This window comes from Magallana gigas, chromosome 5 (assembly GCF_963853765.1).
Source record: "Magallana gigas chromosome 5, xbMagGiga1.1, whole genome shotgun sequence".
Lineage (NCBI taxonomy): Eukaryota > Metazoa > Mollusca > Bivalvia > Ostreida > Ostreidae > Magallana > Magallana gigas.
The window spans coordinates 37,901,393-37,920,094 of NC_088857.1; the positions used below are offsets into that span (position 1 = coordinate 37,901,393).

The following is an 18,702-nucleotide window of genomic DNA, read 5'->3' on the forward strand; positions in this document are numbered from 1 at the left end:
GGACATTTATATAACCCTGAGTTCCCATTATATTCCTATTCTTTATAGATAAAAAATGAATGAAAATTGCTTTTTCTACCGGCAATTGTTTTTCTCTGACAGCTCTTTACAAACTAGAGTGGGGATGATCGCGGGTCGATATTCAGAATCTATAACCACTAAGGATAGGACAAGCCCTGTGTAATCAGCGAGCGCTCGGAACCGCGGATAGAAAACAAGATCGTTATATTACCGACATATTTCCAGAATGAAATTAGGTTCCAAAGACCTGTTTTTGTTGTTGCCATAATTGACCGCAAGCTGTTCTGCAACTGTTTATTTTATTCTGAAAACAAGTTTTTTTTGTAGGTATACTAATATGAAACAAAAGCTATTTATATCAATTTACATTATCATTTCTGATCGTAAAGTGGCATTAGTCTAAACGCGATAGTGACGTATTTTATTGTCAAACATTCAGTCATTGGATAAATTAATAGAAAACAACATTCCTGATACACTTAGCTGTGTCTACATATATTCTCTTTTGAGAAGTGGACATGCATAGCCAACATCCACGAAGTGCAAGTAGGCTATGCCTGTCCACTTTTCAAACGAGAATATGTTTACAAAATTAATGCAAATTTCGCTTTCGGTTAGCATCAATTTCCACTTGTTTTGATATGTGAATAGAGAATAGGTCCATCATCAGTTAAAAGAATTACCAAGCTTCGAATAATCAGTTAAAAGAATTACCAAGCTTCGATGATAAGTGGGTATCGGTGAAATGAAGAATTAATTTATCTTGATCTTCAATTAAACTGATCGCAAGAAATTTAATATTTTCCTAAATTTCTAAGTTTATACATCAATCTATATAACTCTGATTGAAAATTAAATGAAAACGTATGAACCGGAATATATTTGATTTAACATAACTTGCGTAGATTGAGTTGTTAATTAATTTTTATGTTGCATACAATTCTTTTTAAGATTTCTGAGTAAATCTTATGATAAAATCAAGTCAAAAAATTCAAATCATTCTATTTACCTGTAATTGACATTAAATTTCATATGGGAGAACAATTTTATTAAATTATAAAAAAAAAACCAAAACGAATACAGATTTTTTAAATCCGGCGGCATGTAATACAAAACCTACAGAAATAGAACCAAAAGCTTCAATGACAGCTGATACCATCCAAAAACATAAAACCGCCCACCTCTGACATTTAGTTTGTTGGAAGTGGTTTTGGTCTTTTATAAGAACCCTTGTTATGACCAAGTTATCGGGTTTTATTCTGGTCGATAAACTTAGTACCGTTTTCCAGTTCATTTTTTGTACACGAAATAGATCAATTTACAGCAGTGTGTTTCTCGAGGATTTATAAATAGCATTTACGCACCCACACATGTTGTTTACCCAAGAATGGAACTTGTTTTTACTGTCAGATGGTACTTCTTCAATATCTTTTTCAACCTTGATTTTTTTTTTTTTTTGGTGTTTAAGTAATTTAAAATCAGACAAACTATACTTACACGTTCCTAACAATAAATTGAAAAGATGAGAAGAAAATTTAACATTCTTTTATTTCTGTCGGTTTCAAATATAGAACACTAATAGATTCCAAAACCAGAAAAATAGAATTAAAATCTTCATAACAAATATCCCTGTGATTTGTACAAGTATATGGTATGTAAATGTTATAAACTGCTAAGAACTATAAAATTCGGTCCCACGGCTATATAGTTTGATGCCATTTGTCGGTATAAGTCCATGTGTTAAAACCACAGTGCACGTGCACTTACATGTACGTGAGATCAGTTCTTTGCTTAGATCATATCACAGGAGAGACTGGATGCAATGCTTGCTGCGTGTTTTATACGTGTAGTAGCTGTGATATTAACTAAGACACGCTCCAAGTTGTTCATCATGCCAATCTGATTTCTGCGGGGTATATTCGTAGATTATATGGCAAAGTTCGCGTCGGCGCAGATGACCCCTTCCGTTGACTGTTTAAGCCTTTTTGACCATTTTAATTCAATTTCTTTGAAAACCGTTCGAGGTCATCCGTTGGAATACTTGGTAAGATCTCTGAAGAAGATGAGAGACGCAACGATATTACCGTTCTTCAGTTTACCTCCCATGGGCAGGCAACCACATTTAATGAATCCTCCCAATTTAGAGATGATTTTCTGCATTCCCAGGTTATTGCAGAAAGTGTCCACATACATTCCCTGATATCCAAGAATTTCGGAGAATTCCAGTACCTTTCTCATGCAAAACTCGCCAATTCCTTTTTGTCGGTCATTTGGCCTCACTATGATATAGGGGTCCACTGCATCCGGGGAACCCCGATAGAACTTGCTTGACGTCATAATAAATGACGCAATGAGTTCTTTCGTTCGTTCGTCGATGACAACAAAACAGAAGGATTCTCTTATTTCGTCGCGGAATTCCTCTTCATTCTGAAACTCGTCCACACCAAACCCATGTCCATCTTCGGCACACTGTTGGATAAGTTCATACGTTTCGGTCATGTGATCATCGGACATCCAATCAATGATGATCTCCCGATTGTTGGGTAGCTGCGACAAAAGGGGCAAGTGTGGTAACAATCGTTGATGGCGGTCCTCTCTTAGCATCATTCCGTATCGGTTAAGTTTGGCAGCAATCTGTAAAACAAACAAAAATTGTTGGTGATATGGATGGCACATAATTTATCATCATAATTTTTCTACTTTTTGTAAAGTATTTAATTTTAGATAGTTGTTTGTAACAGGTAAAAGAAAAATATTTCAATATCTTATGTACACCAAAAAGCGATGCAAAAGCAAAGGTGCAGGAGCATATAGGATCATAATATTTAACCCTTTTTAATCAGAATATATCAATATGACCCTTTTTAATACATGGATTCAGAATATATCAATAATCATTTTTATCCATATATAAATCATCTGTTCTGTTTGATACAGATATATATCTAGTTATCTACGTAGATACATATTTTTTGATCTCAGTGAAGCTTGCATTATTACACGTAATTGAAGAAGAAGAAACGTATGCCGATCACTATTGGGTATCAAGTTCAGTTCAGGCTAATTAAAATTAGAGATCAAACATATATAGCATACACTAATACTCAATTTGAAAAACCGTAGTGTATATGTAATAGACTCAACGATGACATCCACACTAACCCTTGAACCTGAAGATGTTTGTTGAGTATTCAAGTTAAATCTGATCACAAGTGAGTAAAGCAATGGCAAAGACCCTTCATGATTTGATATAGCTACAACAATAATGAAATACTTCAAAAGATGAAGTATAGTGTGTACATGTAATGGCGTGATAAGAGCATTTTAATTTGATTCATCTGCCTTGGGATTTTATCTTCCTTGAATATCCATGTAGATTTGACAAGATAAACTATATCTTTTGCGCCGTATTTTTTTTAAAGGGGGTAGGGTGTTTATTGGGGGTTTTCAAAAGTTAGTATTTCAAATTACACTGGCATGTTACTGAAATTCTTACATTTATCAACATTCTTATTAAGTTTATAACTTATTTTTTTCCCTTGGAAAACGCATGATTTCTGGGTTCTATCAAACTGACAGCAAGGTACATAAAGTCAAAAATCTCTTTATATGCGAGTTTAGAGAAACCTCTATTTATTCAAATTTAAATGTATTTTTACATCGCTGATTCGCTGATATCATATTTGCCATGATTTCAGATATACTCCCCAAGTAACAATTCACTAGTCATTAATCACATGGAAAGCTTTCAAAAGAAAAACGCTGGGAGTCAAGGACTGTGGATATATATTTCAAAAAAGAACGGGGAAAAAATGGGCAGACAAATCTACAGTGAACATCTTGGCGGAGGTTCATGTTTTCCAAACGTTCGAAAGGCAAACATTTGGAACACGTTACACGTAAAATATGCGCAGTCAGCTTGCAATCTTTATAAAATGTGGAGAGAGAGAGAGAGAGAGAGAGAGAGAGAGAGAGAGAGAGAGAGAGAGAGAGAGAGAGAGAGAGAGAATTCGATAAGGTTAGGTTTACTTTTTTATGTTTTAAGTTTAATTAGGTAAACCGTTCAAGTGCCAAGTGCACGGTTAGTTTTTTTAAATGCTGTAGAAAGTAATTGCGCAATTAAATCACCCGATATAAGATACCCTTTGTCTAATAGCACAGCTTGCAAATTGTGCTGTTTAGAGTCAAGTGTAATGACGTCAGAGTTCTAACTGTCCCTGACCTAAAAGCTGACCACTGTCCATCCGGATAATACCAAGCAAGATTACTAACGATTATCATAAGTACTTAATCAAATTCACCGACGATTACTTTAGTTCGGCCAGCTGTACATCGTAAACATGTTTACAGTTTTCCCCATGAGTGCTTTACAATATGAATGTAAACACACGTACACACGCCGCGAACTTCATAAAAAAATGTTTTGTTCGGTGTCATGACTTTCACAGCAAAACAAAATTAAGTCGATTTACAAGAATAGCCCTTGTGCAAAAGGTCGTGTGTAATTAACCTAATGAATTTGACGTCATTTGTTTTGTACCCAAAATCACTTCACATGTATATTCAGTAAAAGATCGACTGTTTTGGAACAAGTGTCCGTTGTACGTCCAAATGGTGAAAAAGGCTATTCATATGCAGTTCCCTTACTTCAAAGCAATTTTTCAGGACGAAGGCTAGAGAGCCTATTTCCTGATAAACCAGATGATATATCAAATTACCACAGCTATATGTTTTGCAGAGCGTACTCAAAGTCAATTATTGTGCCTCTTTTCACTAACTAGCTTCAAGAGTTGCATTTGAAAAAGCGTAGTTTTTGGTAGAAAATTGCGGTCATTGCAACTTAATCTGGCACAAATTCGATAATTGGATTTGCCAATTTGGTGTGGAAGATCTATAATCAACTCAGTGACGACATTAGCAAACATAGTGTAATTGTGATTTATTGATCATGGGCAACTATAGTGATTTCTTTTGCTCAATGTAATTCAAAGATTTATATTCATAAAGTCTAAAAGAGCAATTCAGCAAAATTTTCTGACCATCATAACCTATGAATTTTGCAAAGCAATTGGACATGTATTGACTAATAGCAATATAATTGCCTCTGTTAAAAAAATTATTTTACAGAACATATTTGGTCTAATGTTAGAGGAAGTTAGTAACATTTTGGTTTGTTCCCAATTTACGTCTAAATATATCTGTATATTCCATAAATATATCATTAATACACCATTAAGGTCTATCTATATATATATTGTTAGCAATACATGTATAACGTTGCCAGCTTATATCAACAATAAGGAAAGGGCCGAGTTGTTAAAGACAAGGAATCAGAAATCAAACAAAAATTAGTATGACAGATGTTACATCTTAAGATCGTATCAAGTGCGCTACTGTGAGTAGAAAAAGGTCACAATTGTACGTCGGTTATTGATTCAGATAATGGCCACTCAGGTAGTACACACAATTTCTGACGAAAGCAACATAAATTGTACAAGTCTACATTGCTCTAAATTTAGACATTATGAAACGTAATTATAATATGCATGGTTATCAATTATCTTGCTCCTTAAAATCATCAATTCACGTCTCTCTGTGCGTTTTTATTCACATCAAGTCTCACATACACGCGATCTGATTTATGGTGAAATTACGCTCTTAAAATAATAGACTACGCCCAAGCAATGTACACGAATACCCATAATACAATACTGGTCAGTTGACATATATACATGTACAATCATCACTGAAAACACGTTGCTATACCACAGAGGGTTTAGATACATAAAACATATACTGTAATTTCTTTACCTTTGATGTTGGCTTTTTGCAATCAAGTTACATTTAATATCCGTTTCAGCGTCCAAAAAAATTCCAACCAGGAATCCGCGGCGTTTCTGGGTCTCCGTTCTTCAAGCTCTGGTTGTAGATTTTAAAGATGTAAACAAGGAACAAGAGATGGATCAAGGCCACCTCTGCTCTCATTGATCTCTCGACGAGTGACTAACAGCCGTGATGTGCTCAGCGGTCGCTGCAGCTCGACGCTTTGAAAAGAGACTGGTCGATAGATCGCAGAAAAGTGGGTTAATGTTATACAGAGGCGGATCCAGAAGGCTGCGTCTTGATCCTCAGTTCCTTTCTACAAATATACGTTCTTATCTTAATTTCTGACAACTAAGGATCGTTCTTTTGGAAAAAACACTCGTAACGAAATTCACAGAAAACCACTTACTTGTGCTTCTTTCAGACTTAAATTAAGACTGCGCTAAATATAAACGCATCGCTGTGGCATGGAATTCCAGACCACGTCAGAAAAAATTGTTTTTAAAACACAGGTGTTATGTTTAAAGCGTGCACATGTATATATGCAAATGCGCATGACCGATATGTGTTGTAAACTACCCCAGGAAGGTGTATTGAGCAACTTTAGTTCACGGTTCACTTGTGTTGTTCAGTGACGTATCTGTATAGATTGGGTGAAGTTGGGGTCACTGGGACTTAGCCGACAATATCTTTTGCTCAAGGTCTCACAAAAATTGTTTTTTTAAACATTATGAGTGAAAAGGATTTAAATACCCTTGCTAAAAACAAATTTCAGTGTATGATATAATAAATGGACCTTTAAAGAGAGCCCAAATTAAAATTCTGAACTCGTTTAAAGACTCAAATGTTACCGTTACCCCATATATGACCAACGGTCCGCTAAAATCAAAGAAAATAGATGTATCAGCATCTGATAAATCTTTACTGCAAATAAAGCTGAGAAATTTAGGTAAACTATTGTTTTACGAAAATATTTTTGTAGAAAGGAAAAAAGTGACGTTACATGTTTTAACAAACGGCAAACATTACAGCACCTGAATTGGAAAATTGTCAACTGGTATCAACAATGCCAGAGGTTTTTTAAGGTAAAAAATGTAGAAAGGAAAAGGATGCGAAGCACGGTTATGAGTTCAATGTTGTGCACACTTAAGGAAAAGGAAAGTATTTAAAACCACAAAATTGATAAGAAATTGCATTACAATTATGGGGCTAAAATGTACAATTAGTAGTTTTTAGTTTCTAATGGTCCAATTTTTGCGCTTTGAGTGAACGTAATTCGTCAGCTTTTTGACTTATCAAAGTCTATCCAAAACTGTAAAGTAGTGATTTAAGTGTAGAAGATATGTAATGAAATACTATACATTCTGAGTGAAATTGCCAACCCTAACACAGTAAAAGTGATCTGGTACAGAATGTTTTAAAAAATATAAAAATAAATACATTACAGACAGATGAAACTTGTGTTCCAAGACAATGGATGATGATGCGAGCACATCTACAATCTAGATATGCGTATAATTGTGTTTAAAACACACAACTGTGGTGGGATATCCGAATGTCTGTTAGCAATTAAAAAAATTTCAGCTATTAAAGTACAGTTATAAGTGTTCAAAGGGCATGAGCACAATTTTGATTAAATATCATTTTCCTATTTTTATTGTTTACTTACACAATAAAATGCTTTCTTTGGTGATTCATTCGGGATATGAAGGTAGCGACATTGCAGAAAAAATACATAACCCGCGTTAGCGTTAGGTCGCCGTACAGTAGGTTTGGACCAGTCGATAACAGGGCGTGTCGATATCTGTCCTGTCAGTTTCTTGTCAGTTTCAGCCGCTGTAGATTTCGACCAATCGATAAATGGGGCAGGTAGATTTCAGTCTGGCTGTTTCTATAGAGCTATGAATTAACTATAAGTTTCCGTAAGAAATAGAGGGAATAATACTTAGTAGATGTAAATATAATGCTTTATTATAGTAACGCATTTCTAATGATCAACCAAAATGTGAGTTTCAGTGGTAGAGTAACAAACAAGATGTAAACAAGGCTGATGCCATGTTTTTGTTTACATTGGTTCATTGGTACCAGTAAAACTTCCTTTTCAAGCTAATTTTTCTATCGGCTACACCGTCTTGATCATAAATAAACAGTTCCTAGCGTTTCTTATATTCATTTTAGATCTAAACCTCGAATTTTCAATTCAACTTTGAAAATGTAAACAAAGACATGATTTGATTTGAACATATTTTATTGTATATATACACATATATATAGTATACAAATGGTTGGGACAGAAGTTCTAACAACTTACGAGGTCTTTACCATAACATTAACCATTCACAACACATAACCTAAGCTTTGTTTACATAACAAAGAATTGTTAGCTATGTATCTTGCTTATAACTCGACCACTGACATTCAAATTTTGGTTGACATATAGAAATGCCTTACTAAATCATTGTAAACATTAAAAATGGGGAAAATTGTTTGACCCAAATCGTGACCATGTTAATTATGTACATGCACGAAAGAATGCAGATGAAACAATTCTGGAAAAATCTACTTATGTACTAATAATATATTAAAGGGGCATGGTCACGATTTTGGTCGATTTTTTCTCCGATTTTAATGTTTACATTGCTAAGTAAGGCATTCTTAATAAGCAATCAAAATTTGAGTGTCATTCGTTGAGATATAAGCGAGTTACAGAGCTTACAATTCTTTACTATGTAAACAACGATTTAGTTTCCATTTTGAATGCTGAAGTAAAAATTTCAGTTTTAGACCTAAAATGAATGTGTTAAACATAAGGAACTATTTATTTATGCTTAGAATAAATAAGATGATAGACAAATCAGCTTGAAAAAGATTTTTGCAGGTATATTGAACCTATGTAAACAAAAACAAGACACGAGCCTTGTTTACATGACAAAGAATGTTGAGCCCTGTAGTGTATCTTGCTTATAACTCTACGTCTGACCCTCAAATTTCATTTGATCATTAGAAATGCATTCCTAATGCATTGTAAATAATAAAAACAGAAAAAATGATTTGACCAAAATTGTGATCATGTCCCTTTAAGTGCTATTCAGCAAACACTAAGCACTTTTATTTTGAACATCCAGGAGCAATTCTGCTGTACAGTGTAATCTATTTTAGTATATATTATTACTCTTTGCGTATTGAATACCTGTGTTTTACATGATCATCCATTTTTTCTACCACTTTTTTTTATAATATTACTATTGTTTCTCTTATTTAGAACCATTTTAACAAGAGCTTGAACTTTGGGTAGTTGTGTCAAACAGCAAAGTGACGCAGGCCTGTCTACATGTATTTCATTGCCGGTGTAATGAAGAATAATGACCCCCGTAGAATAATGACCGGGGGTCATTTTTCTACGTAGAATAATGACCCCCCGGTCATTATTCTACGGGGGTCATTATTCTTCATTACACCGGCCACTCAGCCTCTGAAATCAACTTGTCTGGTTTTTGAGCTAAGACTACGCAATCGGTGCATCTCTCGCTTGAAACGCGTCATTTTTAACTTGTTTTGATGTAAGAAATAGATAGCTACGTTCAATCGAAAGTCCAAGATCTCGTTAAAATGGTTCTAATATGCTTATTGATATACGTATAACTATGTTGCATTTTATATTATACATAATTTTTTGGACCCTTGACATTAGTATTTAACGCAAATTTTATACACACGTATGTTCATGTACCTCCTGTACTGTTGAATGTTAATGGTTTGAAAAATAAAAGAATGCAGGAGGGGTTGATTTAAGTTAATCACAAATAGAATGCACGGTCAGGGCTTGAGGTGCTGCAATATTGATCCCCAAAGACTTTTTTCCATGAATATCGCTAAACTATCCAGTAATACTAAGCCCAAAATTTCATTTTTCTATTTTAAGTGTTTATAATGTTTTAGAAATGCTCAACCAAACTCTGATTGTCAGTTGTAGAGTTATAAGCAAAATACAGAGCTCATAATTCTTTGTCATGTAAACAAGGCTCGTGCCCTGTTTTTGTTTATATTGGTTCAGTATGCTAGTAAACGTTTTTCTCAAGGTAATTTTTCTCTGCTCTAATTTGTTTTCAGCATAATAGATCAATAGTACCTAGCGTTCATCGCATTCATTTTGGGTTAAAACTGGAATTTCCACTTGTACGTTTAAAACGTAAACAAAGCTTTGTTTAGATGACAAAAAATTGTAAACTCTATTCCACGACGACTGACACTCAAATTTTGGTTGACCATTACAAGTGACTTACTAAAGCATTATAAACATCAAATACAGAAAAATAATTTTTGACCAAAATCCTGACAATGCCCATTTAAGATTTCAACAACTGTAATGTTTTATACACAATAACCCATGGAGCTCATGTCCGTAGGTAAACAAAATAGGTTTTATTTTTAAATGATTTTGATGTAATATTATTATTTTCCGTTTCCGGTTAATGTATGCATTTTGATACGTTGAGTTTATCAAAATGATAAAATTTTCCATTTTTTTTTCATGAAATAAATCAAAAATAAAACCCTGTGAAGTAAAAAACAAAAGCATTCAAAGTAAATAAAGAGATATCGAACATTCTTATATGAGCATGGGAAATCCTCGAAAACCTATCTACTTATTTCAGATTGACATTTATACTTCTTGTATATCAGAAATTATTGAAAAAAAACAAGCGGGATATTTTATATACAAGCATGTATCATGACAAAGTACCTTTCCCGAAGCGGACCCAAAAAATGGGGGGGGGGAGGGGAGGGGGGGGTGGCATAAAAACTTTCTGTTGTCAGAATAGTCAGTTAATGGATATATCATAACAAGGAAAAAAAATGTTTTCTATGACTGTTAGTAAAGTTAGAGTTATCGGACTTGGACTATTTTTTGAAAGGTTGTCACTGAAAAATTTTGTTGCTTTTGAAAAAATTGGCTTAAATTTTCCTAACTTACTAACAAAAGCATTTTTGTGCAACAAAGTTGCTGAAATCCTATCGCTTTTGAAATTTATGATTCACAGAAAATTCGTCCTTTTTTAAAACTTCATACCAATGAATATACTTAAACTTCCTCAGAATGAAAATTAAATTATAAACATGCACATGATCTTTTCCAGCATACCTTGAAATACTCAAATTTCCCCAATTTTGCAGCTTGGTACAATATTATGATATCATATTTTCCGTTATTCCATGGTAATGATATTGGTTAAAAATGTTGTCATACAATAAAATAAAAAATTGTAGAATGTAAATATGCATTTATTCACAATCTGATTAAAATAAAACTTGTAAAACTGCTCTTCTGCGATAGCGTATTGTATATAAGCGGTTATACAAGTCTAATTGAAATTTGATTAGTCCACATTTTTTTTATATTTAGATAGAATTAGTTAGAAATGTTGAATAATTGTGGTATATAACTATTTTGAGCGAGAAACCTTAGAAAAACCAGGCATAAATGGAATAAATGAACATTGTCGTCCCGTACAAAAATTGTGCCAATATAATTTATATCCATTATATATAGAGAATTCTCTTTTAAGATTAAAAACTATCTACATCCCACAAGTATTTATCATAATTTATTTTTAAGTTGATAAAATCAGAATTGAGTGATTTTGCAGCAAAAATATAATTATCGAAAATTATCTTAGAACATCCTCTAAGAATTTCTCAAAAATTAAACATAACTTTTTATTCTTTAATTCAACTTAAAGTGCACAGATAAATTTTTATCAATTTGCAAGATCACTATACACGTTTAAGGTTTGCATTTCATCGATGCCTGATCTAGACCCTGACTAAATAAGAAAATTTGTTTATCCACCAGCTGTAGTTTGATTGACATTTGCGTTCCTTGATTAGATTTGTTGATTGTGAGAAACTGTTTGTTAGCCGTGTTACTTGCATCCTAAAGCTTACAAAGATGCATTCTGACATATTAGATATTAGGAGAGAGAGAGAGAGAGAGAGAGAGAGAGAGAGAGAGAGAGAGAGAGAGAGTACATTATATATCGAATGTTATCGAATGTTAATGAAGGAGGGAAGGACGAAAAAAAGAAAGAAGACATGGAGCGGTCATGATGAAAATCGTCTAATTCTAGTAGACCTTGGGTTCACTATAAAGATGGATGCTGGAAAATAGGGCCAAATATGCCCATCAGTTAATGTTGCTTATCGTATGCTTCTCTAACAAACAAGGTACATGTGATGTTTTTTTTTTTTTTTTTTTTTTTTTTTGGTGAGTGAATATTTTATTGGCTCAACAATTATGGTACATATATTTTTAGAACATAATTCAAAACGTTTCACAATAGAATAAATGATAAATAGCATGGAAACAGATCAATATACTAGTACTTTGGACATGGAGCTAAAATATTAACATGGATCTAAAATATACATGCATCTTAGTTTTTAACATGGTAGAAAGCATTGATCAGCAATCTTCAAACAATCAAGACAATCCATATAATACTGAAAGACTACAGTTTATAAGTTAACTAATATTGGCTGCCATAATTCGTAAAAAATGAGCATTTGATTCTTCGAACAAAGATAATTTTCTTTCGCATGAAGTTTGTTTCTTAGAAAATTTTTAAAAGCAATGAACTCAATTTGTTTGCCTCTAAACTTTGATACACGTCTGATGAATATTAATGTGATTCACCATTCGTAACGCCACTGTGCATGAGTGCGAGAAAACCTAGTATTGAAAAAAATTTGTTTACAAATTTGAATCACGTTTTTCAGGTTTTAAATTAGATAATTCTTATATCAGATGATACCCGAAGCATTATTATTCCGTTATTCATTAATGTAGAACGATATAAATTGCTTATTATGTGTAATAAAGATGAAACACGATTTTAGCATCAACGACACGGTATAATGAGCGAATACCCCCTCATGTACTAAGAGTGTTTATTTATTCTTTATTCAAAAATTCCTCTAAACGAAAATCCACTTGTGGTTTATAACTATGGAACACATGGAACATGTACGAACCTGACTAGCAAAACCCCTACAACTTTAATTAGGCTTTAATTCCTTTTCCAACAATCTACATGGTCTCCGATGACAATCTTCCCATTGTACCTATCCGTGTCAGTCTGACTCTTTCCTCTTTCTTTGCCAAATGGTATACCTATTATTCTCGTGGTCGCCATTGTTCTTGTGATAGACTGAGCGTGGTATCACGTGACCGATTTAAGGCAGGGTTTATTCAAATGCTGTATTTATTGTAGACTCCACAATAATTATAAAATTATTTATTAATTTCCATATCTTGAAAACCCTATTGATATAAACTGGGTAATTTGTTGTGAAGGTCTATCTTTATATAACATATTTAAATAAATAAATCAATCAAATATTTCTTAGCATGAAAAAATACGCCACATATACCTTTAAGAAATATTTTATTCAGAAATATACATATAAGTATATAAGTGAATATGGATCAAACAGCAGGCAAAAAATATCCTTTATTAGTTCTCTCTATTAAAGATCGAGATACATAAACATTTATAAAAGCAATAGTGTATACTGTAAACGTACTATATTTGGCTGTGTATTCTATTTAGCACTTTTGGCGGAATGCAGCTTACGCTAAATCAAGTACATTGTACATGGCTAAATACCATCCGTATATACAAGAATAGTCATATTCAGGAATTCGCTAATTTAAATCCACGGCAACTTGTTCAAAAACTATTTTCCGCCAAATATCGTACACGCCAAATATAATACGTTTACAGTACTTTTTAAAGTTTTACATAGACATTTCACTGATAGAGAATACCAAGACAGAGCCTTGTTAGCAATGAAATACAGATTAGAGAACAGAGATATTTCATGTATTCCTGATGTATTCCTCATTGGAATAACTACTTCATATTTTTGAAAAATACGAATCCAAACCCCGATTTGCACACACATCTACACTTTCGAAATTTTTTCAAACTCACCCTATTTGAACTAAGTGTTATAACTTTGTAAAATACCTAGATACTTTGATAAAATTAATTTTAGTTCAAATTCAAATATTATATAGCCTATGAAAATACAGACTAAAACATTTTGAAATTTATGACCTTATGGTTGGAGCAAACATTTCTTTCTATAGTAAAATATTTAATTTCTTCAACAAGATTAACAAAGGAAATTATCTTTCTATTAAAAGTGACATTTTTAACACCAGATGCCTGAACGAGCTGAGTTAAAACGTGTATAATGCTTACCAAATCAAGTAAATCAAAGTACTGAAAGCCCGGCTCATTTGGTGTGTCTTTATGCATATTGTGTAGTAAAGACTGAAAAATTCTCTCTCTCTCTCTCTCTCTCTCTCTCTCTCTCTCTCTCTCTCTCTCTCTCTCTCTCTCTCTCTCTCGTGCTTTTAATGTCGGCAAATTGTCAGAGAGCGACCAAATTTTGCAAGCGATTATAAACAAAAATATGTCTGTCCAGTAGAAAAAAGTTCAGCAGTTGCTGCCTTGAATTTTGCAACAAGCGTAACGGTTATATCTCTATCGTGTCAAAGATTTTACTTCTGTTTATTTTGTTTTTCTTCTAAATTTTAGCGCAATTTTAATCAAAATACTTTCTCAGGGTTTGAATATGGCTATTGTTCGGAAAAAGCTTTTGTTACGTTCAAATGTTGGTTAATCTCATTTACTCGTTTATCGAAGTTCATAGAAAAACGTCAAATGTCTTAGAGTTTTAGATTATTGAGAATCAAAATTTGTCATGTACAAATTTTGACTCTCAATAATCTAAATTTTTATAAAGGACATATCCTATCTCCATTTCCTCACCGCGCAGCAAAGAAGTTCATGGAAATTCATGCGCATTATATGTGTCCAAAATGCATAGTCTTGTTTTTAAAACACGTTATTAATAAGAAAACTAAAAGATATAGACAATTCTCTTGAAATTAAAAAAAAAATGCCAACACTTTTGACAAAACGTGACTCTTTGTGTAACTATTTGGTATAGCGGAAGCTTTTACTTTGACGCTGTTTGGTTTTTTGTTTACCTTTAAAGTTGTGCTATTTATAGTAACATTGGCGATTTGCCTGCCTACAGCAAGGACTCTGCTTTTAGCAGAGCCCGGCTAATAAAAATAATTTCTTTTTGGGCAAACGAAAAAACATCATAGGAATAGTTTGATAAGGATACCGTTTGGTTTCGTCCCCCGAATGATCGGTTAATTCAACCCGCATGCTATCCATCGATTGTTAACAAAGCAAACTTCAGAAAAATTAGTGAACAAAATGTACACATGTTTATTTGTAATATGCCTGAATTACGACCTTTATTTATAGCGATGTCAAAGTCGTAATACAACAATACCAATCTCGACGTCATGTGTGAATTTTATTCTGAGGCGAAATAACGATACCCTTTTATCTCATTTGTTTTGTTAAAAAATTTTGTACAGATTTTTTTTTAATGAAACTTGGCTTAAATTGACTGAGAAAACTACTGCAATGTCTATTATTATACATATACTTAGTATAACCATCGTTTAAGAGCATGCACAAAATTTGATTTTAAATCGGACCAACCAGCTTTAAATCGTGTTTAAATGACCTTATACTAATTTCAAAACATGATATCTGAATTTCAATTGCAATTCTGATGATGACATCTTTCTCGAATTGATTGGATGAAATTTAATTTTTTTCCAAATTTAGATTAATTTAAATCGTGTTAAAATGAACTCAAACTAATTTTAAAACGTGGTTTTTGTAATGCTCGTTCATTTCTGCGTCAAATGACATCTTTTTCGAAATCATTGGATGAATTATAGGATTTTCGAAAATTTCATTTTAATAGAGTTGACATCAGAACGATTAAATCTCAGTCAAAATCTCATCTGATTTGAACATATTTTTATTGTACAAAATACAATTGGGATTGGGCACAAGTTCTATAACTTAGACCGCCCTCTCCCAATACAAAGATATAATACAAAATATGTGTACACAACATAAATAAAGGTCAGTGGATAGAATGGACGTATACATAAATGCAATTGACATGTATATAGTAAATAACGGTGTACTAGTGGTTATAAGATCAGTTAAATCTTTCAGTATTTTTGATAAAATTATAAACTAATGTAAATAAATGCTTGTTTTCATTGTCACTTATTGAACTGTCACCCCAAAGTAAAACATGAGTATTGACAATGTTAAGATTTACAATTTGAAAAACGTCATTAAATAGAACATTTCTAGCATCTTTATATTTATTACATGTGAAAAAATAATGGTAAGTATCTTCGAGCTTACCACACGAACAGAGTGGACTGTTGATAATATTACATCGAAATAAATCATTATTTAGTGCACAATTGTGACGAAGTTTAGTGTGAATGATATTCAAAAATCTATCCCCATATGTAAAAAAATTAGGTCTAGTTCTACATGTAAGTACATTTTCATTTTTGACAGAAACATGTATTTTTTCCTTAAAAATGCGAACAGAGTCGCTTCCACGGACATCCGTTGAAAGCGCATTCCATTCATCAACAACAGTAGGAACAAACGAAGATTTATACAATTCCAAACGACATTTTGGTATAATGTAATTATGTGCATTTCTGGTAGAATAGTTAGATACATTAGCACGCTTATTTGGAAAAATATCCATTACATAACTGGGTAAAAGGTTGCGGTCAATTTTATACATTGTTTTTAGCCTGGATATTTTCCTTCTACTATAAAGCGTTTCCCACCCTGTTTCAAAGTAAAGAGATTCCCGAGATGCAAAAATAGGTTAACCTGTAACAATTCTTGCTGCAATCAATTGTATTTTTTCTAATTTGTCTGAATCATTAATAGAACAACCGCCTCATACATCAGATGCATATTCTAACTGAGGCCTTATAAATGAAGTATATAATAGTGACAGTGATTTTCTATTAAGTTTAAATTTAAGTTTTTTCATTAATCCCAATTTCTTTTGAGCATTTGCTATAATAGAATTTATATCAGATGACCAGGAAAGGTCCTCAGAAAATATAACACCTAAGTGTTTATGGGTGGGCACGAATTCCAAATCACATCCTTGAAATTTTAGCGTAGGGGTTACTGTGTTAGGTTTATTACTGAAATAAACAGCCTTAGTTTTTGAAGGATTAAAATTTAAAAGCCATTTCTTAGACCAAGCCTCTAAAGTTAAAAGATCCCGATTAAGATAAGATTCCATATCGTGTACATGGATTGCAGCATGTTGAAGGCTATTATCATCTGCAAAAAGTCTGCAAAATGTTAACATGTTATCTGCTATATCGTTTACATAAATAAGAAATAACAATGGACCAAGGACAGAGCATTGAGGCACTCCGGCATTAATAGACTTAATAGACGACAGCACTTCACGATACATAACCCTTTGCTTTCTATTTACAAGGTAACTATTAAACCATTTGAACAGATTTCCAGTAATACCATAGGTATGGAGTTTAAACAATAAACCTTTATGCCAAACGCGGTCAAATGCTTTTGACAAGTCGCAAAAAATCATACAACAAGATTGACCTTGATCAATTGCTCTTAAAATATGGTCGTACGTTTCTATTAGCTGATAAACAGTAGAGTGACCCGGTAAAAATCCAGCTTGATACTTATAAAAAAGATTATTATCATGAAAAAAGTTATATACATGTCTAAAAATAATTCGTTCCATTATCTTTGAAACACAACTTAATAAGGAAACAGGTCTATAATGCGACATTTGTGACGAGTCGCCTTTCTTATATAAAGGTAAAACATTGGATATTTTCCAGGAGCTTGGAAATGTACAGTTTTTTAAAGAACGATTAAATAATGAACATAGAGGCTTTGCTATTGTATACATAGTATTCTTAAGCATTTTATGACTTATGTTATCTGGCCCCACAGCTTTGTTCACTTGAATGATTGAAATAATATCTATCACATCTTGTTCAGAAATACATACATCACAAATAAAATTGTTGCATTCAGAGTTGAATTCAGGTAATCTAGCGTCATTGTCGTCTAAACATGAAATGGAGGAAAAATAATCATTTAGAACCTCAGCCTTTTCTGTATTGGTATAAGCTATGGATTGATTACCGTTTTTTAAGGCAAATTGCAATGGGGGAATTTCGGTAGACATTTTAATATCAAAAACATTCTTCAATAATCTCCAGTATAATTTGGAATTATTTTTACTGGAATCTCATCTCATCGCATCTTATACAAAATCGGACGGAAGACCCACTCGTTGCTCGCAACGAGATAGCATCTACTTATTATTAATTTCCTGTATCCAGGAAATTCTGCACTGTTTTTTTTTTTGTTCTATTTCCGCTTATTTATATTTTAAAAAGTTTTAATTTATAAATCAGAAACAAGGAGAAAAATATAACCGTCCGCACAAATATATTTATGTACCGCCTAAAATTTTTGACAAAAAATAATTATATAATTTAATCGCTCGCCCGCTCGTACTTTTTTTCGGCTCACCTTTTTGGGAGTTGATTTTTAATCAACTCTCCTATGCAGTCACTCGGACAAACCGAAAGTGAAACAGTGTTTGGACCTCAGCACAAATCATTGCTCCTGACAAGACTTAGTTCTTGAAAATAATTGATGAATTCGATGTAATGTATGCTAAAGCATTGTTTTTCAAGGAAACTTATTTACAAATACCTTAAAAATAGTCAGATTTTAAATGGTACGAACAATTTAAATATTTTTTGTAGTTGTATGTATTCCTACGCCAGAGTTCAATATAGTATCGTTCAACTCGACGCTCGGCTGTCTCCGTAAACCCTTGTCGGAGATTTACGATGTCAGC

The 18,702-nt window shown here is 32.9% G+C and overlaps 1 long non-coding RNA gene across 1 annotated transcript; it reads right to left on the reverse strand.

The window, feature by feature from the left end:
• Nucleotides 1-1,550: 1,550 nt before the first annotated feature.
• On the reverse strand, nt 1,551-6,411 carry LOC105348274 (uncharacterized). Its single transcript, XR_903541.4, has 3 exons — nt 6,254-6,411; nt 5,833-6,160; nt 1,551-2,655 (listed from the first exon to the last, which is right to left on the reverse strand). It is a non-coding gene; the product is annotated as an uncharacterized lncRNA (long non-coding RNA).
• Nucleotides 6,412-18,702: the final 12,291 nt, after the last annotated feature.